This window comes from Papaver somniferum, chromosome 1 (genome assembly GCF_003573695.1).
Source record: "Papaver somniferum cultivar HN1 chromosome 1, ASM357369v1, whole genome shotgun sequence".
NCBI classification, from domain to species: domain Eukaryota; kingdom Viridiplantae; phylum Streptophyta; class Magnoliopsida; order Ranunculales; family Papaveraceae; genus Papaver; species Papaver somniferum.
Window position 1 is genome coordinate 214,336,860 of NC_039358.1, and position 24,427 is coordinate 214,361,286.

At 34.3% G+C, this 24,427-nt stretch overlaps 1 long non-coding RNA gene across 2 annotated transcripts; it reads left to right on the plus strand.

Annotated features, from left to right (window-relative positions):
* Nucleotides 1-17,441: 17,441 nt before the first annotated feature.
* LOC113315503 lies at nt 17,442-19,968 on the plus strand. Of its 2 annotated transcripts, XR_003342940.1 has the most exons (4): nt 17,442-18,582; nt 18,681-19,052; nt 19,283-19,412; nt 19,506-19,968. It is a non-coding gene; the product is annotated as an uncharacterized LOC113315503 (long non-coding RNA). The 2 variants fall into 2 exon arrangements; XR_003342939.1 differs by having other exon boundaries at nt 18,681-19,412.
* Nucleotides 19,969-24,427: the final 4,459 nt, after the last annotated feature.

Genomic DNA, 24,427 nt, shown 5'->3' on the forward strand with positions numbered 1-24,427 from the left:
CTCTGCGGTTACAATAATCTGACATATTCGGAAAGCTAGGTGCAACATCACATTTAAAAAGGAAAGTCAGAATAGCACTAACCTTGTAAACAGTGCAATCAAATACGTAAATGGCTACACAACAGTAATAAAGAGTGACTGTGATATAATGCAGTTGTTGTACTATAACCCTGAGAATGATGACGTTTTAAAGGTTACAACAAATCAAATAGATGGATAAGAAGGAAACATGGACATAACAATAGATATTGCTTCAACCATGATGAATTCTACTGCAAATTCTGAAATAGGGCCTAACTTTGTGTGACCATGCAGGAATTTCCAGAGAAGCTCGAGGCCTGCATGCCGACTGCACCACCAGGGAGCAACTAGAGGCGGATGGAGCGGATGCAACTATCCAATGGGCAACAGATTGGAGTGGACACATGGTAACATTTTGAAGTGATTCAGAACCTACTCTCTTGCTACCAGTAGAAAAGTATGCATCTCCAGAGAACAAAAATACAAAATTAGCGCAGATTTTCAAAACACAACAAAATTTGATATTAATTTTAAAGTTAGGGCCTTCAATTTAGTATTGAGAGACAGTGTAATTTGAGCAGCAAAAACTTTCTGCTTTTTGTAACAAATATGCCATTAAACATTCACGGAGAGGGGAGTGCTTATGGGAAATTCTAAACTCTCTAAACATTCAAGATTGGAACAATGATGTAATGGTCTATAAAAACTCTCCCTATAGTTTGTACGGTCCTTTATTATCAATAGTATCTTGAGGGAAACATCATTTTCTAAAAAAAAAAAACTGGGGCTCTGGAAAATCCTTAATTTATTTATTAGGTTACTTCTTTTACATGGTAGAGGTAGTATCCTCGTGTTTCATCATTATGCATTTCATATTGATACAACTAATTTGAGTTTCAATTTTTCACTCACTCCTATAAAAGGGTGCACATAACAAAGTAATCAGAATTATTCTCCAACAAACTGTTATCTTGTATAATTAAGTAAGTTTTTATTACATTTAATTTATTATGGAAAATAGTTATCTTGTATAATTAAGTAAGTTTTTATTACATTTAATTTATTTAATTTATTATGAAAAATCCTGAGAGGAGCCTGTGCAACTGAAGAATCAGTAAGAAAAAAAGGATTTCAAACTGTATCTAAATGCTATTTATGTGGAAACAATCAGGACACAATGGACCATATACTATGGCACCGTGATTTCAGTGAGAATACATGGCATTGGTAGGGTGGTGTTTTTAAATTCCTAAATCCTACAACATTTGAGGAGGTTCTCAGTTTGCAAAAATGAAGAGTGTAGCTATTAAGGAGATATGGTCCATTAGTGCATTTAATGTAATGGTGGAACTCTAGCTGACTAGAAACAGAAATATCTATGAAGGTGAAAAACCTGATACTGCAAGATTTCAACAAAGAATTGGTAGCTTCACTAAGGAGTATAGTGCAAGAATTAAAGGGAAGATGTGGGGGAATGTGTATGATCTGCAGGTTTTCCTATTCTTTGGTGTTACAGGGATTAAATTTCAAAGTACTGAAGTTAAACAATGCTTCTTTAAACTAGCTACCAGCTAGAAATCAAGTACTTATTTGTTGTGATGGAGCTTCTAAAGGCAATCCAGGAAAAGCAGGTTTTGGCTTTGTGGCAAGATGTGATAATGGTGGTTGTGTTGGAGCTGCTTCAGGTGGTCTAGGAATATCAACTAATTATCTAGCTAAAGTGATGACATAGATTGTTGCAGGTGAATGGGCTGTGAGACAACAATTACTTGATGTATGTTTCAGCCTAGATTCTAAAGGAGTATTCAAAGCATTTCATAGTGGCAGAATTCCTTGGGTGTGGAGAATAGATGGAAGAATATTAAACATAATACACTTCAATCAATTTTAGACATTCTTATAGAGAAATCAACTTCTCTGCAGATGCACTAGCAAAAAAAGGAGTACTGATGGACAAAGGTACTACTCAGTACTATGATGCAAAACCAAACTTTCTTGGAGGTTTGGAACATGCAGATGGTGTGTATTTTAGATTCTGCTAAATATATTATTTTAGAATTGAAGTGCACTTTTAGTAAATGTAAACTTTAGCTCATTTTCAGTAATAAAATTCATGATTTAGAAAGAAAAAAATATTTAATTTAACGGAAAAGAAGAAGTAAAATCTTATCGTCAGCTACATTATAATTGTTTTCAAAAATATTACTAATATCCAATTGCATTTAGCAACTTAAAAAAGATACTTATAACTATAATATTTTCTAAATGAGAAAAATAAATTTGTGTGAAATATTACACAATAGAATTTTTAGTTGGCAGCCGAGCGACAAGCTGGGCACCAACCCCTTTTTTAATATCAACACCCACTCTATCAAAAATAAAACTACCTAATCCACTACCAACATCATTGCTAACTAAACAATTCTTCACACGCTTGAAAAAACATACAATATCTTCACCAAGCTTCCCTAAAGTAGTGAAAGTTAATATACCCAAACCATAACCATGCGAAACACATTCATTCAAGTATTTAGTATGCATACGCGAAAAGATGTTGAAATAGTTTGGCCTGGGGTGAAAGCACGAACTCCATCATCAGTGAAGGGTGGGACACCTATGACATTCATACACACGTCTTGGCCGTTTTCCCAGCTGAGACCAAGGATGTCCGCTTGACGTAAATCTGTGTTATTATCTGAGAAAAAAATCTGAAACAACTTCTTTGCGCGCAGCTAACCCAGATTTGTAACAAATATCCTCAATTACATCACAAACTAAGTCATGGAGAAGCTTAAGCCCAACGTCTTTAGCAAAATGGAGCGCATGATCACCAAAAATATCCATAGGCCTATTACAGCAAGAGCACAACCTGTCTTTAACAAACAAAGGGATACCAAGACGATAGCAAACTACCGCTCTGAACTGTATGGGCCCAAGGCATTAATCTAAGCCACTAATAGGAACAACCAAAAGGTAATCTTGTGCATGTTTGATCTGGTTACATTGCCTCAAAATGGAGTCTCTTGCAGATAATGTAAATTGGACAGAGATTTGTTTCTTAACTGCATCAAAATAAGTGACTGCCAAGGAGCGCATAGAAGGGGTGGCAGTATCATCAATGCAATAAGTGGGAGGCAAATCCCTTCTTTTTTTCAAAACGGAAAATAAACTAAAATATGCGAAATTGTTAGTTTTTTTTTTTGTTTTTTTTTTTAGGGTGTATCCCATTTTCTTGTAATTAATGTCAAAATTTAAAATTGTAAATTATTTAACATTAATTTGCAATGGTGTTTTTCTATAATCCAAACAAAAAACAAAAAAAGTGATTATAACAATTATTTATTCTAATCGTTAATATAGAAATTCAGCTTCATTTATTATATTGAAAATAAATCTATTTTTAATATTTTATCTTTCTTCTTTTAATTATTATTGAAGAAGAAATAATTTTTATAACAAGTGACACATTGCTTTTACCTAAATTTTAAATACGATGTGCACAAAATTACACTTCAACCAATTTACAACGTAAATTCTTCACGTACGCAACATTGGGAATTTACTTGAGAAAGAATAATGATGGACTGATATTTAAGCACATGGTCCCATAATGCTATGCTAGACTCTTTTTTTGATAATTAACCATTAGTATTTTATTCCATTAAGAAACGTTTACATGATGGTTTTCAAGAAAAATGAGTAAATCATAAACATGAAACAAATACAATAAGATGCAAAACGTAAATAAATCGCGAAGAGAAAGAGCTATCCACCACAGTAGCACCCAAATCTTGTACGGAAAGATTGGAGAAGGAATGGTACTCGAAATCACGGTTCGACCATTTTGATTGATTTTCTTCTTGGAAAAGAGATACTCCTATTAAAGAGGAGTGATTTTCCCAAAAACTCATGTTTAGCGAGAAGCCCGGAAACTCTAGATCTATTATTCTGTTGAAGAAGAACTTGATCTTGTCTTCGTCAAATCGCCCGATGTACTTGTATCTATAAACCCGAATCACGAACAAATCTACAGAACAAAACACTATAAAAGTGTAGATAAAATCGCTCTACTAGCGAAGAAAATAATCGCCCTAATGGCGAAGAAAATTATCAAAACATAAACTAAATCCAAAAACAAGAAATCTCTGCTCAGATCAAGCCCCTAAAGGACTAGATCTGAGCAAAGGAGGAAGAAGATGATAAGTTTTCTTCAAGATTTTGAGAAGAGAGAGAAAGGGTTGAATTCAATTTGATATTTCATTAGGCTAAAATTGCTATGCTAGACTCAAGGATCTTATTTGACTAATGAAATCAGTTGAAAGGAAATGTTTAACCCATGGGCCCTTGCATGCCACTTATTGCTACATTAATGGACCATATTCAATGAAGAATATAATATGGGCTTGTCCTTGAGATTCCTAGTTGACGTAGGAGGAAAGATGACACAATCGGAAGATTTTTTTTAATTTAATAAGTGAAAATGCGGGGGTGTAACAACCACACCCAACAGTTCGTTTGGTAATCTAAGAGGACTTACTCCAATACACTTTCTAGAGAATCAACTAGACCGTCAGACTCAATCTAGAATAAAGTATATCAAAGAGTTTAATATCTCTACCTCTTAATTCAATCCGCAATCAACAAACAGAAATCTGCGAGCCCGATTGAATATAAGAGGAATTACTTGAACGGTACCAAAGACCAATGTTCAAGTTTCAATCAATGTAAATCAACAACTCAAGGTTGGATATTCTAATTGATTGATCTTAACGCACAACCTGTGATATTTCAATTATATAATAAAACATAACGCGGAAAATAAATAACACAGACAACAAAATTTTCTTAACGAGAAAACCGCAAATGAGTGATAGATAAGTTCAAGTCTCCATATACCTTTTGTCGAAGAAGTTCCACAAGCTCCCCTTAGTAGTTTTTCGTCTTCAAGAGATGAACGTCGAGAGATCTAAGCTCACTACACTATCTATGTCCTAGTATGAGACATCTATAAATAGGCTAGAAATCAAGACTTATAGTTTTGATCACTAACATTGACAAACATGCTTGAGATAGAAACGCATGCGAGTTCGACCGAGCAGTGCTCTAACAATCTCCCCCTTTGTCAATTTTAGTGACAAAACTATCAATACATATGGATTACAAAATAAATAAAAATTGTATCTTCTCATCCAAATGCTTGATCTCCTTGGCATCTTCAACGCGACTCGAAATCTTCGTCACTTCCAAGTACTCCATGATCCTAAAGGTTGTAAGTTCAGCATCATAGTTGTTGAAGATCCGCAGCGATAACAAGGAGAAAACAAATGCTCTCAATCATTGTTATACAGTGTCATAGTATTATTACACATCATCAAAGTTAAATTGTATCACAACTTTGACAACAATACTGTGGTGATATGTATCACTCCCCCTTAGTCAATACATATCTCAACATGAAAACCACTCCCCCTTACATAATGATCCGTAAACCATATGTATTTGTAGTGTGAACTACACATTAATTCTCCCCCTTTTTGTCAAAAAAATTGGCAAAGGTACGAAAATTAGTGGGATCCTAATGAAATTTCCACGAAGATACTTCATGACCAAAAGGTGTATTAACATACCAACAAATTTAGATGCAATCATAAAGCCGAAGCTAAATGCATTCATCAATGAGTTAATAAAGATACAAGATAACCCCTAAATATTCCACAGCCGCACTCCCCGCAAATATTTTTCAATTAAGCACAAGTTCAAAATGAACTCTCCCTCATAAAATGTCATCCCCGAAGGAATAACAAAGGCGGCCTTACTTTCACAAGAAAAGAAGGATTTCTTTTGGACAAAAAAATCACATGAAAAACATGAAATTTGAATCCAAAAATATTCAATTGAAATAACCACAAGAGAACCCATGGTTAATTCAATCAAAAAATACAACCAAATTAATCACAAGAAATCCCATGATTAATTCAATTGGTCATGCTTGACATAAGAGAACTTACGGAGCAACACAGTATTTACATAAAATATGGTTCAGGGAACATCAGTACCGCGGAATAGACAAAGATTTATTATATTTTTATCACTATTTGCATAACAACATATGATAGACATAATCTTTGTAAACAAAAATTCATCCTATCTTTCATCAATTATATGCAGAATGACACAATAGGTTCAATTTTTGTTTGTCAAAAGTTTATTCAATCTTTTATCAATACTTGCATATCAACATATGAAAGAGATAATTTTTGACTATGTATGGGACAATCATAGTTCACGGATGCAAACATACATATCACATAACAAATTGCAATATATAAAACCAATAAAGATTAATACTGCAAAAACAATCTTTGCCCTTTGAAGGTAGAATCAATTTTTTCGCACAGATTTACACCAAGAGTGGTCACCAAAGGCGTATAAAAAGATTTTCTTAACAAAGAAGAACATACAAAGTCATTAAAGACCATGCATCATAGTTCACATAAGATGATTGTGAACATTCAAGAATCCCATAGCAAAGCGTACTACTGCCTATTCTTGAACTTTCTTCTTTTTGATTCACCAACATCAATCTTGTAAAAGCTACAAATGATCTTATAAGAGAATTACTCCAAGAATCCAAGTGCCCAAGTCCAACATAAGTAGAACAAGTGCGACGAAACGGAGCAAATTACTCAAAAACAAGATACGGGATAAAGACCAACCTCAACTCATTCAAATTTAGGATTTCTCATCACCATTTTGAACAAAATTCAAATAGAAATATAATGCAAAAAGAATTAGGTCATTTCGAATTCGGACGAGGAAGTTACGGCCAAAACAAATTTACCAAATATCGATGTCAAGTATGCATACGGGTTTGCAAACGAATTTTCGTATCCTGAAGCAATATGCAAACGGGTATACGTACTTAAACCCCTGTATTTTGATTTTAAATGATGTTATGCATACCTGATATGTGTACCATGTAGTCCAAACATCCCGAACTATTATTTTAAAATCTAAACATTTAAGAACCTTAAACACGGATGAAGTTAGGTAGAAATGAACGATAAGCAAGATACGTGGATCATTATAAGTTCTCTAAGAAAATAAAAACACAAATCTTTCTCAAATTTATAGAGATACCTTTTTAGAAGAATCCAGTTGAACTCTACAGCCTTACCGAACATAATCTGTGCTCTCCAATTTTCGTGGTTCCCTCACTGTATATATAACATGGCATTCCTTGGTGAGGATGCACTTACAACACACTCAAGTTGTGTTGAGGTGAACAATGTCTTGCTCACCACAAGTGACTTTTGGATTATCATGAAAGAGATCGCTATTAGAACCTTTCACATCCAAATCCATCTTTCCAAAGAACTCTTTAAGTTCCAACATCATGGATACTGCCTTCTCCATAGTATATAGAGATGGTTCCATGAAGATGGAAGTTCGGGTTTGAGATTCAAAATTAATTCTACATATATATAGAGATTGTGAACAACTCGGGTAGAAAATGGAGGTGATTTCTTGTGATCGTCTCATGCTAGAAAGCATGACCCGAGGTGGAGATTGTTAGGAAAACCGTGGGTTTCCTACTTGAGGTTTATTTCCACATTGAGGTGGATTCCCTAATTGGAGTGGGAATATTATTAGGAAAGAGTTTAGTTTCCTAATAGGAGACTAATACTTGGTGGACAAATTTTGTTCTCTATATATAGGATTAGAATTGTAGGTTTGTTGACATCCAACCTAGGAGATTGGTAAATCCTTACGCTTAGGATTTTGGTCTCTTTGTTGGAAGGATCGTGTGCTACCGTGGAGGTCAATATCGGTGTGAGAGAAAAAATTATAGAGAGAGGATTTTGGTGTTCTAGTGTTTCGGGTTTAGGGCTTTGGCCTAAACCAGGTTTCTAGTATTTCCATGTGTCTCCTCTGTTAGCAGCAGCTATGAAGACGGTGTAAAATAGAAGACACGAGGCTGGTTTTAGGAATGGTTAGAGAATTGGTTTCTATGGTTTCTTCGATGGTGTTCTCGGGTATGTCTTGTTAACTCTTTGGGTCTTATCTTGCGTTTCGTAAAGACATGTAATGGTCTTTGATTAATGGAAGTTTTTCTGGTGATGGCCCTGGATGTAGCCTGTAAAGGTGAACCACGTATATCTTGTGTTGTGATTGTGTGTTCTTTTTTATCTTCTGTCTATTTCTTATTATTTCTCCCACATTGGATTCAAATCACCAATTGCCTTTTGTGATCCTGTGATTCCGCTTCGCTCGGGGTGCCAATTTTCCCAACAATGACTTTGTTATCTTTGAGACTATCAGCTTCATGGCCTGGTATTTATGGAAATCTAGGTGCTCAAAAAGACTTAATAATATTCAGGTTAGTGCGAATGTTATTATAGGTTATGTTACAAATCACATGAATGATTATAAACAGAGTGTGATCTACACCTACAAGAATCCAAGCTTTGAATACAATAAACATAAACCAAACTTGGAAAAGCCCTCCCTTGGGCTAGAAAAAATAAACTTTGATGCTTCATTCATTGAGCGATTCTAAAGATATTGTTGGCATTGGTCTAATTTATAGGAATGATGCAGGTTCTTACACCACCGAATCAAGAAATTCTTAGCAGTTGTACAACGAGCAAGAGATAAAGGTTCGCGCAGTGTAATATTTGAATAAGACTGCAAAAATGTCATTAGCGTAGTGAATAGACAAGCCTATGCAATGAAGTGGAAAAATCACTATTTCATTTAAATGATGCTATAGTTATTTAGACTGATTTTGACTCTTGGCGATGTGCATACCCCGTACAGACACAAAAAATGTTGTTGATTCTATTTCCAAATTTGCTAGAAATCATAATGACATTCAAATTGGCTTGAATGGTTAGAACACTATGTAATTCGTTTCAATTTTAAATAAATTATTTTTCTATTAAAAAAATAATTTATTTATGTCAACATAATTACTTTAGCCGTAAATTCATACTGAAAAGTCTTCAACTTTTTTTTTAATTTTTACTTTCTATATATTTACTAGGTGATGTAGGTGTACAAAAGTTTTATAGAAAAATCCACCAATGTCATTAGGAGAGAAAAAAAGAGAGAGTAAGAGATCATTTTTGATGATGGAAACTTATGTCAAATAGATTTTGAAAATGTGGGGTACCAAAATACACCGCCACTTTTTTCTTAGCCAATCCGTTTGGACAAACTCAATGGAACCCCAATCCGTTTGGACAAACTCAATGGAACCCCGAGAGTTAAACTCAATCAAGGAATATTATATATCTTGAGTTATATATCTCTCTCTGGGTGTACCAAAATACACCAACAATACCACTTTTTTCTTGCGATTAGAACGTTTATATAATCGAATTCGTGAACCTAATCACAAAGTGATTACTTGGACGGTACCAAAGATCAACGTCCAAGAATCAATCAACTCGTATCCAACAAACTAGGTCGGATGTATCTACAATGATTGATTAACGCACAACCTATGATATTTCAATTATAAAGATAAACAATATAATGCGGAGAAAGAAACAACACATACACCAGAAGTTTTGTTAACGAGGAAACCGCAAATGCAGAAAAACCCCGGGACCTAGTCCAGATTGAACACCACATTGTATTAAGCCGCTACAGACACTAGCCTACTACCAATTAACTTCGGACTGGACTGTAATTGATCCCTTAAAGGTATCCCACCGATTAAGGTATAGTCGCACTCCTTACGCCTCTTGAATCCTAGAAGGACTCCGCAATTGATTCCCTTAGCTGGCGTCACACCAACTAAGAGTTGCTTCAACTCAATTGAATACTTTGAACCAATCATCCTCTCACAGATTAATCTTATATATGATTTCCTTTTACAATCAAATAGTATGATCAAAGGTGTGAAAATTTATAGCAATAGATAGGGTCTAGCTAACCTCAAAATCCGGACTTATGCAACCCGAAGTGCATCCTAAATTATTATTCACCTCACAAGTATAAAACCTATGGAATCAACAAAGTTTGAGACGAAGAGAACTTTGATGATTTCTATCAATCTAGATCAAGTGAGTATCTCAAAAATCGATCAAGATCAGGATACACAAGTTATCAAGGAAACATAATTGGACCTGGATTCACGAATCCCTATGAACACTTTGTAGTCGCTAAACCCTAAAAGGTTTAGGAAGAGGACGACTCTAGATACAACTAGGACACACCAAAAAGTAGTGTCGGGATTCAAAGATCCAGTTGCTTGAAGTTCCCCTTTTATAGACATTCAAAGCATATGTTGCTTTAGGTTTAAGCTAAGATAGATTTGGAACCAAGCACCCACTATCCCCCGTTACATGAATCTTTGAATCTAATTCACATAAACAAGATATACACTCTGGTTAGGTAAAACCGTAACCGAACCGTGTACAAAGACTATGTTCAACATGGTTAGCCGAAACTATCTGGTTTAAACTTGAAAGCTTAATATTCATTTTCATGAACACATAAGATATTAACTCTGAGTCACAAACATGTGATCAAATAAGTCTAGTGTTTTCAGAGAATTAATCAAATGTTAATTATCTTGTAGAACTAATTTAAATGTACTTGAATATATAATCGACATGGTTAGTAGATGCACAACGGACAAATATCACTGTCTTTAGTGAGTCGGTTCAGTCACAATACGTGTACTGGTTTGTAAACATTTAACCAAACCGAGTTCTGGAGTTAACATAACTATTTAAGTTTGTGTACTGGTTTGGAAACCTTAAGACTGTCACCGATTCCGGAGTTCACATAACTAAATCGGTTTGCGTACCGGCTTGGAAACACGTCCAAGTTCAGGAACACAAAACTGTTTTAGATTGCGTACCGGTTTGGAAACTAATCCCGATTCTGTTACGAGTATGCATACCGATTCAGTTCACAAGTTAAACATATTTTAATATGATATACATAAGAATATGTGTACCACAAATTTGTAAGTAGATAGATAGCAACCCAGCTACTTGTACGAGTACATGCAATACGGGTTCATACTTATAACATTTTTTCCAATTTTTAATACTGATAACACTGTCTTGTATCTGAACTTATGGTAGTTCTACATTTCTCTCTAAATTTGTTGGAAACATTACTGAATAACATCAATGACACGTATCACTGTTCCGAGCTATTTTCAAATGATAAAACTTGAATCATGATTTTGATTTTGAACAATAAATTGTCCTTAACTGAAATTCATCAAGTATGACTAAATGTTCATTAAGCACAATCATTAGATTTCGTAATTACCAAGATGAACTTGACTCGAAATTATTGTTTGTGCATAATATTCTAATTAGTTATGCGATATCGTCTCAAATGATAGAAAAGTGAATATAACTTGAGATATAGGTGGTTCAGTCTTCACTTACCTTTTATTGATGAAGTTCTCCAAAAGCTTCGGTTGATCTTCCCCTTCAAACGGTAGAACGCAATGATGACTGTTGTAATCCATTATTTCTAAACTACAATTTTATCCTAGTCCGAGACTCAATTAATTATAGACTAGAAATCAAGATGTAATTTTGACAACTAAATTTGACAACAAGCTTGAGATAGCAACACTTGTGAGTTCGACTGAGCAATGCTCTAACAGATTTCTCAACACATTAAATCTACTATCAGAGATGATAGAGGTGCAGTTTTCAGATTATAATTTGTAGGTCTCGACTTGGTTAGGTCATTGGTAGTGATGAAGCCAATGCCTTCCTTTGATGAGGTTCAATCAATTTTTCTTTAAATCACTTCATTATCCCTATTTTCCCCACAAATTTTAAATTTGCGAAAAACTTAATAAGATCTCCAATATTACGGATCAGAATCATCATATGTGGAGGTCTAAACAATTAAAATATTAGACTGTGAGGACAAATAAAGAAAAAAACAGACATACACATACAGTAAATCCTTGTTAATTTTGGAGTGGAGCCCACCAATAATAAATGTTAGAGTCGCTTTTTTTCATTGTTTTTCTTCTTGGTATATCTTGAAGGGTTGTACTTGTAATTATATCTTCTTTTTGTGGGTCGTCACTAGGTGACAAAGATCATTTTCTTTAAAAAAAAAGAGTGAAAATAAGACCTATCACTTTAAAATTTATTTTCGATGCTCAAACTATATTTAACAAATTTTCCAATCACCAAATGGTCCGGTGGTTGGCATGCTTCCTCCCATTATGGAGGTTGGGGTTCGAACCCTGTAGTTTCTGATCCACTACAATTTAAAGAGTTTGGATGTAGTCTAGGAACCACTAGTCTTGGACATAAAAAAAAGAATTTAACAAATTTTATTTGAATTTATAAACAAAACAATGGTGTAGACTTAAAGGCCCGCCACTTAGCCATGTTATGTTTTATTATGACCAAGTTGAGTATGTTTTGTTACCTGGCTAAATTGGGGCCTATAAGAATTAATTTGGGCCTATCACTACGTGACAAAAAAGAGACATTGTGAAGTAAAATGGAAAATTCCTTAACCAATTATTTTTTTAATGGCAAATTTACCCCTGATTAATTAGTGTTAATTTAGATGATTAGTGATAAAATTTCGTGTTGGATGTGAAATTAACTTGTGTTAAAGAATCATCTGAATATGAAAAAATTTAATTTTTTTTTTTTGAAGAACACCAACTCAGATTCGGTTTATGTTGTCATTGGTATAAACCGATTGTAACCTCAAAAATATACAGAGATTTTTTGAAACTTGCTTCTACCCAGAATCGGTTTATATGGATATGAAAATCAACCGATTATCCAAAATCGGTTTATATGGACATGAATATAAACCGACTGTGGGTAAAAAAAAAAATTATCTATAGATTATGTGTTGTTAAACATCAAATGAAATTAAAATTCATTTTTATACCCAAGTTAAGAATGAGTAAAACTTCTTAAACGATCTGATTATTTTCATTTGTAATCGAAATGAAATCGAGTATGATTTCATACTCATTTTATGATCGAGTACTAACTGGAAAAAAAAATGGGTTAACCAGAATCGGTTTACACGATACATATGTAAAAACCGATTCCTGACATTGCACAACATTAATCGGTTTATAAGAATGCTCATGTAATCCGATTCTAACAAAAAAAAAAGATATAAAAAAATTGAGAACAACAATCGGTTTACTCGACACACATATAAAATCCGATTCTAACATTATACATCAACAATCGGTTTTTATAAGTGCTAATGTAATCCGATTCTGGTTCAAATTTCTCGAACCAGAAAACATATCAAGGACAATAGGTCTTTGTGGGCATGAACATAAACTGTTTTTATTTGCAATCGGATCACATATACATTAACGTTAATCGATTCTGATAAACCAGGAAAATTTTGATTCCAAAATTTTCAATTTTGAGCAATTTTATGTTACTAAAACCTAGTTTATCGGATTGGGTTGAGAAGAAAAGAAGAAGAATCAGTTGAAATGGAGATGGAAAAGAATTTGATTTTAGTTTTTAATTTTATGATTTTAGTTTTATGATTTTGATTTTGATTTTTATGATTTTAGTTTTATGATTTTGATTTTAGTTTTTAATTTTATGATTAGGATTTGATGGGGACAAATTAGTAGTATTAATATTTGATAGAGAGTAAAATGGTAGTTTCATCAAACTTAGACACCCCTTATCATTCTTTATGGGGTGGATGAAAAAATCCATAGGCCCCAATTAAGTGGCATAGGCCCCTATTTAGCCGGGTTTTGTTATGATTGAGGTGAACATTGTATTAGAGAAGAATTTGCTGAAAAGAATCTCAAATCCTAGAAGTCATATTTTTTAACACCTTGACTCGTTGCATGGGAGATGCTCCAAGTTCTAACAGATACTAAATGGAAAAAAAATAGTCGGTCTTGTGCACCCACTGTCTCTATGAAACTATGTCACTAGTCAGTTGTTATTGGCACAGTGGTGCGGCTGGCATGGTTGGCATGCCTTGGCGCGGTAGAATGATAATTAGGGTTTAGGTGATGTTAGTCAATGTTAAGGGTTCTGCCGTGGAACATGACCCGTGTAGAAAAAAGGTACCCGGTAATTCTTACGTAAGCGTGCTGATTGATTCAATAAATGTACTAATGGTCATAGTGACGTCATATCGGATGTACATATTTATGATTTTAACCCTAAGCTAAAAACCACCATCAACAGCAAGATAAAGAAGTCGCAAACATCTTCGTCTCACTGTTTGTGATTCCTCGACGTCCTCTTGTTTATACAAGTAAGATTGTTGAGAGGTGGTTGATTAATCTAGGATGTTCTTCGGAAATATAAGACCGGATTATAAATTGGTTCCTGTTCACCTTGATTTTGTATCATAAGACGGAACAAAAACCTAGGGTTCTTCCGTGGGAGACAGATTTATCCTTTGCTAGACTTTTCTGTGTGAAACAGATTTGTTTATTATCAAGTCTGCGATTTTGGGTTGCAGCAACTCTTGGTTGTGGGTGAGATCATCTAGGAAATCAAGTGCGCAGTATCCTGCTGGGATCAGAGGCGTAGGAGTACAACTGTACCTTGAATTAGTGGGAGACTGATTGGGGTTCAACTATAGTCCAGTCTGAAGTTAGCTTGGAGCAGGCTAGTGTTTGTAGCGGCTTAATACAGTGTGTATTCAATCTGGACTAGGTCCCGGGGTTTTTCTGCATTTGTGGTTTCCTCGTTAACAAAACTTCTGGTGTCTGTATTATTTCTTTTCCGCATTATATTTTTTATATAATTGAAATAATACAGGTTGTGCATTAAAGATCATCAATTGGAAATCCGACCTTTGGTTGTTGATTGATATCGATTGATCCTTGGACATTGGTCTTTGGTACTGTCCAAGTATTCCTTGTGTTCGATTAGGACTCGATGATTTCTATTAGCTTGAGTAATATCAAAAACAAGAGAGAGATATTAACTCCTTGAGATACTTTTATCTAGATTGAGTCTGACTGTCTAGTTGATTCTCTAGAAAAGTATTTCGGAGTTAGTCCATACAGATTGCTAAGCGAAATATTGGGTGGTGTTGTTAGACCCCCGCTTTTTCACCCATTTTATAGACATTCAAACTTCAAAGCATATGTTGCTTTAGGTTTTAGCTAATATAGCTTTGGAACCCCCCGCTACATGAATCTTTGAATCTAATTCATATAAACAAGATATACACTCTGGTTAGGTAAAACCGTAACCGAACCGTGTACAAAGACTATGTTCAGGATGGTTAGCCGAAACTATCTGTTTTAAACTTGAAAGCTTAATATTCATTTTCATGAACACATAAGATATTAACTCTGAGTCACAAACATGTGATCAAATAAGTCTAGTATTTTTAGAGAATTAATCAAATGTTAATTATCTCGTAGAACTAATTTAAATGCACTTGAATATATAATCGACATGTTTAGTAGATGCACAACGTACAAATATCATTGTCGTTCGTGACTCGGTTCAGTCACAATACGTGTACTGGTTTGTAAACATTTAACCAAACCGAGTTCTGGAGTTAACATAACTATTTAAGTTTGTGTACCGGTTTGGAAACCTTAAGACTGTCCACGATTCCGGAGTTCACATAACTAAACCGGTTTGCGTACCGGTTTGGAAACACATCCAAGTTCAGGAACACATAATTGTTTTAGATTGCGTACCAGTTTGGAAACTAGTCTCGGTTCCGTTACGAGTATGCATACCGATCTGGTTCACAAGTTAAACATATTTTAATATGATATACATGAGAATATGTGTACCACAAATTTGTAAGTCGATAGATAGCAACCCAGCTACTTGTACGAGTACATGCAATACGGGTTCATACTTATAACATTTTTTTCCAGTTTGTAAGACTGATAACACTGTCTTGTATCTGAATCTATAGTAGTTCTATATTTGTCTTTAAATCTATTGGAAACATTCCTGAATAACATCAATGACACATATCACAGTTCCAGGATATTTTCAAATGATAAAACTTGAATCATGATTTTGATTTTGAATAATAAATTGTCCTTAACTGAAATTCATCAAGTATGACCAAATGTTCATTAAGCACAGTCATTATATTTCGAGAACTGATTACTGAAATAAACTTGACTTGAAATTCTTGTTTGTGCATAATAGTCTAATTAGTTATGTGATATCGTCTCAAATGATAGAAAAGTGAATATAACTTGAGATATAGGTGGTTCAGTCTTCACTTACCTTTTATTGATGAAGTTCTCCAAAATCTTCGGTTGATCTTCGCCTTCAAATGGTAGAACGCAATGATGACTGATGTAATCCATTATTTCTCAACTACAATTCTATCCAAGTCCGAGACTCAATTAATTGTAGACTATAAATCAAGATGTAATTTTGACAACTAAATTTGACAACAAGCTTGAGATAGCAACACTTGTGAGTTCGACTGAGCAATGCTTTAACAGATTTCTCAACACATTAAATCTACTATCAGAGATGAGAGAGGTGCAGTATTCAGATTCTAATTTGTAGGTCTCGACTTGGTTATTAGGTCATTGGTAGTGATGAAGCCAATGCCTTCCTTTGATGAGGTTCAATCAATTTTTCTTTAAAAATCACTTTATTATCCCTATTTGGCCCACAAATTTTAGATTTGCGAAAAACTTAATAGGATCTCCAATATTACGGATCAAAATCATCATATGTGGAGGTCTAAACAATTAAAATATTAGACCGTGAGGACAAATAAAGAAAAAAACAGACATACACATACGGTAAATCCTTGTTAATTTTGGAGTGGAGCCCACCAATAATAAATGTTAGAGTCGCTCTTTTTCATTTTTTTTCTTCTCGGTATATCTTGAACGGTTGTTGTACTTGCAATTATATCTTCTTTTTGTGGGTCGTCACTAGGTGATAAAGATCATTTTACTTTTTACAAAAAAAAAAGTGAAAATAAGACCTATCACTTTAAAATTTATTTTCGATATTCAAGTTATATTTAACAAATTTGCCAATCACCAAGTGGTCTGGTGGTTGGCATGCTCCCTCTCACTGTGAAGGTAGGGATTCGAACCCTGTAGTTGCTGAAGTCCACTACAATTTAAAGAATTTGGATATAGTCTATGAACTACTGGTGTAGGACATAAAAAAAATATTTAACAAATTTATTTGAATTTATAAACAAAACAATGGTGTAGACTTAAAGACCCACCACTTAGTCATGTTATGTTTTATTATTTTATTATAACCGAGTTGAGTATGTTTTGTTATGACTGAGGTGAACGTCTCCCCTCCTTTAAAACACTAAGTCATATGAGCTCCCACGTCGCACGGTAAGTATGACACCTTTCTCAAATTAAATTAGATAAAAGCTTTGAACTAGAGCAATTCTAGAGAGGACAAGTGGCGGGACTCTATTGGTCGTAACATTAAAACATGAATTACACTCTGTTTACACCCTTTATTTAACTGGCCGTTAGTAACACCGTTTGTACAAAGGTGGGTAGACAATACTTTTGTCACAGTTTACACCTAATTAATTTGTTACACTCTTTTTACATCAAATACTTAACTGGACGTTAAGTAACACCGTCAAGTTGGACAATACTCCCGTGAGAAACTAACCCAAACAAAACTCTATGAGATTTTCTCTCATTCTCCAATTCACCTGAAACGAGAAGAAAATCAACAAAGCAGCGGCTGCTGCTACTGATTCAGACCGAGAAATAGGCAGAGATTGAGAGATTAAAGAGAGAGATTAAGAGTGAATCAGAAATTTTGATTAAGAGATTAAGAAATCAAGTTACAGATAATGGTGATGATTCAGTTCGAGTAGGATGGATTTTGGGTGAAATTTCGAGAGTAAGTCAGATGAATGAAGGGGGTTTTGTGCTGTTGAAATGAATGGTTGTCGTGTTTGTTGTTCAAAGGAATTAGAAAACATTTCAAAATTACAGCGAGATGGAACTGTGATGCTAATTCAAGAGAGGATGATGGTGTCTTTGGTCGATAATGGGGGCAGAATGTGAAGGTTTATGAATGTTGGATGAATTCTGAACATTGGGTTTGTGTTGAATGTTAGTTCTCTGCAGGGAAGATGATATAGAGAGGCTTAGAGAACACTATCGAAGTTGTGTCTTCATCAACAGAGTCAGTGCATATCAGGTGTTCGAGAAATGGCCTGAATGAGATTTTCTTCACCACTCTGAGTTCTGGGATGAATATTGTCCGAGTAATGGGTGGAGAAGTGGTGCTGTTAACCGAGAAAACAGTTGGAGGATATGGCGTTGCAGAGTCTGGATAATGGGTATTCTGAATAGAGTTCAGCAGTTAGGGTTCTTGAAAGTGTTTAGTTAATTTCAACAGCACCATCTAAGGTACGACTATCTCCTATCTAGACTCATTTTCACATCTAAACTTCACACCATGGTGGCTTGATTCGGATAGAGAAAAGAAAATCAGGAAGATAAAATAGCCAAGGAGATAGACTTGATTGTTGAAAGATGACTTGATGAACACCCACGAATAAGGAAACTTCGATCACTATTAGACCCAGCGCACAACAGTAAGCTATACCCGTCTGGAATTGTTGTTGTTTGAGACTTTGAGTTAGAAATTTCAACTGATTTATTACATAAGCTAAGCTTCTTTTGCATTATGCAGTTACAAACTGATGACAGCAAATAGGACGTAGATTAAGTTGAGAGAAAGATGATCCTACTGCATCAAAATCCCAAACTTCATCGATTATATGCGAAGTAGTGGACTTTCACCGGTGATCCGTAAAGCTCTATACCTTGAATTGTTGTCAAGGATATGGATTTTGTTTTCTTCCATTCAAGCCTTTACTGTCCAAAATGGTAAGTCACCATTTCATCACACAATTATAATAAGTTTTAAATAGAAGTACAAAACTTAAGCTGATTGAAAGCAAGACTGTGTACGGGCTTCGATATATGAGTTTGGATTATGAATTACAAATATGGTTGAACTGCGGCCAATTGTCCAGAGGTTTGAAGTCACACAACTTTGGTGGTAATCTCTATTTCTCGATATATCTATTAATTTTCTACACTATTTTCTTAGCATTTGTGACTTACTTATTTCTGTTCGATATCTTTCTATACTCTATTCTCTTCTATCTTTATACTCTTACCAGTATAAGGCCAGTACTCATACTAACAAAAATTGGATTGCCATTGTGTGTATATAACTAAATCTCATTGTATATTTGTTATTAAGTCCGTTTTGTTGGGCATGGCCAGGTTAAAATTGGGTATCCAAATAGTATTAATGCGAATTGCGAGGATATGTGTTAAAATTTTCTTTGCACACTATAATACATTACTTGCACCATAATCTCAAACTTGACGGGCTCGACGGTGGGAAATTAAGGTGGGAATGTTACTTCTTACAAAGGTAAACCCATGTTAAAAAGCTGTTACTCAAATTCATAGTATGCTAATTATTTCTTACCTTCACTCGCAGGGTACTCTTATTGGGTCTTATGATCCTACAGTATGTTAACTCAGGGATATATTAATTGTTGAATTAATTTTTTTTGGCGAGGCGAACCGGAGCCACACCAAATCAAAAATCTTTGGCGACTGGCGTGGTGAAGCTAAGCTACACCAAATCAAAAGTGCATCGGGACGGGGGCGAGGTGAAGCCGAGCCACACCAAATCAAAAATCTTAAGGGACAATAAGTCAAAGCTGAGCCACACCAACCAAAAGAGTTTGGACGTAGTCTAGGAACCACTACTCTACGACGTAAAAAAAGAAATATTTGACAAATTTTATTTGAATTTATAAACAAAACAGTGGTGTAGACTTAAAGGCCCACCACTTAGCCATGTTATGTTTTATTATGACCGAGTTGAGTATGTTTTGTTATGATTGGGGTGAACATTGTATTAGAGAAGAATTTGATGAAAAAGAATCTTAAATCCTAAACGTCATATTTTTTTAACACCTTGACTCGTTGCATGGGAGATGTTCCAAGTTCTAACAGATACTAAAATGGAAAAATAAGCCGATCTTGTGCACCCACTGTCTCTATGAAACAAGCCATCTTGTCGTTAAAAAAAAATTGAACACGAAGAGGAACCTTCATGATCGACTCACTATCCAGCTCTAGGGTTCCGATGTAATCTGAGCTACGAAATAAATGTGTGCCCTTCAAATAAATGTTTTGGGACCTCAAACATGGGTTTTTCCACCGAGGAAGAACATGATAAGGACTGAAAATGACGAAAGTATGTGTGTGTGGCAGAGCACATACACAAAGGACTAGATTTGGCACCATAAAGATAAACTTTCGGATAAAAAGCAAAGCTCACAGGATCATTAAAGGATCAATTCCACATGCCGGTTGACCGACACAACTATGGTGCTGATTCCTGATTGTGATCGACATTTATTCTCGCGGTCCCAAATAAAATATCTTCGCACTACCCTCACCGACCTTAACAAAAATGATGCGCGACCCCTTCTGACTTTTTTAACTTTTTAACTTGGCGGCATTGATCCTTTCAAAAACGCAACTTTGTTGAGTTAACGATAGGTCGCTTTTTTCTTTTCTTTTTTCGAATCTTATGTGCCTGGAAGATTTTCATGCACCCCGTCAACTTGGCCTGGCTGTAAGAAAATGTCGGACGGCAAGTGGATCTGACTCCGTGTAAAACACCGAATATAGGTCATTTATCCAAATATTTTTAAAATATGGTTTAAATGACGACTAAAATTTAATATGGGGTGAAATTGACATAAAAAAATAGCAAGAATGAAAGTGGATTCATCCTGGCTTAAACTTAAAAAAGTGTGAGGATGAAACGGGATGCATCCTGGTGTAAATTAAAAATAAGAAAAAGTATTTGAAAATGGGTAGGATGAAACTGTTCATATCTTGGCTAATTTTACATTCTCGTCCATTTAAACAGTATCAAATCTTACATATCTTTTTCACCCAGAAATTATTGATTTTGGTCTTTTTATATGATATCGTTACTACTACCATCACCATTGTCACCATTGAAACCGATGATCCGCACAATAAACGTTAAAGTTACAGCAAAAAAAAAAGAAAAGAAAAGAAAAAGGTAAGTCTCATGGCTCTTCCAGGAGCCTTGGAAACATTATTTAGAGCTATTGGACCCCGAACATGGTGTACCAACCTTTTGACATGGGGCCCTAGGACATGAGCTTTAGGCGGCTTAACCACACATTTATCAGGCCTGGCCCTGGTGTAGTCTTTGTCTTCTCGCATGTACGTTTCGCATTCAATTAGCTGGGATTTAATCGATGAAAAACACTATTTGTGCAGATCACTAATTAAATAAGGCCTTGCCACGATAACTAGTAGTAGTCTAGTAATGTACGAAGGTTCTAACTGAGTAGTATAGGATAGGAACTTGGTATTGAAAGATAAGACGGTCAGTACCCATTTGCCCCTTTTCCCGTAAGATGGTACCGTTGTAATTACTCCCCATCCAGTACACAAAGCACACAATTTTTTCATATGTAGGGCAACAGAACAGAGGACATAGATTTATGAAGTCGGACATTTTCATTACACAATCACCTGTGGAAGCAAAATACTCGCTGACAAAAGAAATGGCAAAACTTTACTACTTAGAAAATGATGGAGTTTCAATTTTAAAGAGGAAATCAATGATGCATTTGGCACGGATGGAGTTTCAATTTTAAAGAGTTCGAACCACCTAGAATTTAAACTGCTTAGGAAATGGATTTTATCTTTTTAAATTTATCTATTTCACGTAATTACGTCATTCAATCTTTCAAATGTTTATTCCTTCAAAAAAATTTGGTACTTAATATATCATTTGCTAGTAGATTTGTTTCTAAATCACTGAACTTCTTTAAAAAATTATATTCTATTACTTTTAGATAATTTTTAATTTTGATTTTTACTAGTAAAATATTATATACTAGCAATAACCTGTGTCGTAACGGCACAACATGGGACGGAATAAATTTTGGTCATAATGATGATTTAAATAAATAATACAAACTATTATAAGACCTATTTGACCCATGAGAACCTGTACCTATGAAAGTCTTAGATCTTTTTCATCTAAATAATAAAAAATTATGTTACAGTTGCAACTGATTAAAGTAATACTTTGTGACTTGCTATTCTAGATTCAAGAACATCGACAATCAAACACGGTATTGCTTAGAATTCATATTCAATCCAAGGAATTTAGGGCATCAGGATTCGTTGGGATTTACAAGATTTTGGGCAAATAACTCCTTTCTTATAGGAGTATCTCTTATTGAAGAAGAAGAAGAAGAAGAAGAAGAAGAAGAACTAATGAAATGGTCGGAATCGATTCCGGATTATAGCATCATCCTTCCTTACTACATCTACAAAAACTGGGTATCTTTACGGTATTTGACTCGTTCTCTTCGCGTTTTACCTGTAATTGATATCTTCATTTGTATTAGGGTTCTTATTATCTTGTATTTTGATGTTTTTGCTATTCCTGTAAGTGATCATGTAATCACATTTTGATTTGAATAAATTTAAATCGTTGATTGACCAAAAAAAAAACAAAAAAAAAATTAATACTTTGTGATAAAAATGCTAGGTAAATTATTTCATTTTGCCCTAAAACATTAATTTTTTAGTTGATCCCCGAAGGTCGGTGGTCTTTGTTATTGATTTGTGTTGTATTTTAGGGCAAAATGAAATTTAAATCGTTGATTGACCAAAAAAAAATAATTAATACTTTGTGATAAAAATGCTAGGTAAATTATTTCATTTTGCCCTAAAACAGTAATTTTTTAGTTGATCCCCGAAGGTCGGTGGTCTTTGATATTGATTTGTGTTGTATTGTTGTATTCAAACCATTCAGTTGAATCTTCATGGGATGAGCAATAAATCTAGTTACATCTTCCCAGAAATTCTTCTCGGTCCCTGACACTATCGTCTTGTGTTCATTATCCATATGCTCATGTTGATTTCATTCATGTATTATCCCTGGTCATCTACATTGCACGGTTTCGGCGAAGTATGTCATCTACACTACATTGTATTATCCCAAATCAAATACTTTCTCACATTGTCATGAATCGTTAATAGTTCCGCGTACATGTGAAGCAAGAAGTATGGCTTTTCTTTCCTTTTCCTCCTCGAAGGAACATCGATATTCTCTCGTCGAGGATAAAGAAAATAAAATAATATGTTTAGTAGATGCAGAGGAAAAAAGGAAAACACCCAAAAAGTCAGAGAGGTTTATGAAAAGATTGAGGTTTCAGTATCAATGTAGCTTTTAAAATGAATGCAATTTCAAGCTAGATTGTTGTCTCATTCGCAAGGAACCAAGGATGCAAAGAATGCAAACTTGTGAGTCTTCTTGTCTTGCCTAGGTCAATTATAAGCTTTAAAATAACGTTTCTTTTTTCACTAAAATTAAAACTAGGCTTATGATTGAAGTGAAAAGTTCTGGTGATTAATTATTTGGATAGATCTCAATTGTGTGTATGTATTTATTTTTATTTTTCTATTTTTTCCGAGAAACAGAAAAACAAAAAACTCAAATAAAAAGAAAATTTTGGTATTTTTAGCATAATATTTTTCGTTCTTTGTAGGTTGATGAAGGACAATTAGTTTACTTCAAGGCAAAAATAAGGATTTTACCATATTGTAACCGCAACCGTTCTAATATTTTTTCTTCTTTGTAGGTTGATGAAGGCGGGCTTATTCGATTTTAAAAGATACGAGTCAATTGTTTAATTTTATTCCTTTTGAATAACACGACATGCATCTGGACTTGACTTTAAAACCTTGTTCATTAGTTTTATTCTAAGAATTTTATATTTGAACTAAGAAATTATTTAAAGAAATATAATATTAACTATAATATGTTTTGATATTTTAAATAAAACCATTGTTCTTTTTTTTAATATGAGAAAAAAACAAAATATTAATAGAATATTCAAAAATTACTAATAAAAAAATACTCAAAAATATTATAATTTTTTAAAAAAGAAAAATAAATAAATAAAATTATATTCAATTACCAAAGTAAATTTATAATTGTGGGAAATTAATAATTATTTAAAGATAAAAGAAGTTGAAATGTCAAAATGGTTAATGGGCGGAGTTGGAAGGATGGAGTTCCAACTTCCATGGGAAGGTGTGATTTCAATTTCCATTGAATGATGGAGTTTCAACTACCTTGAATTCCAATTATATCCATGCCAAACACCCTAGGATTTGAACTCTATCCTTGACTCCTATCATTGACTGAACTCCACCCTCAACTCCCTCTGTGCCAAACGCACCCAAAACATATGAGAGAAGAGAGATAAAACCTAAATAAAAAATGTATAAATCATCACAGTTACAATTCAGTTTAAGTGAGATAGACCAATGAAAATGTTA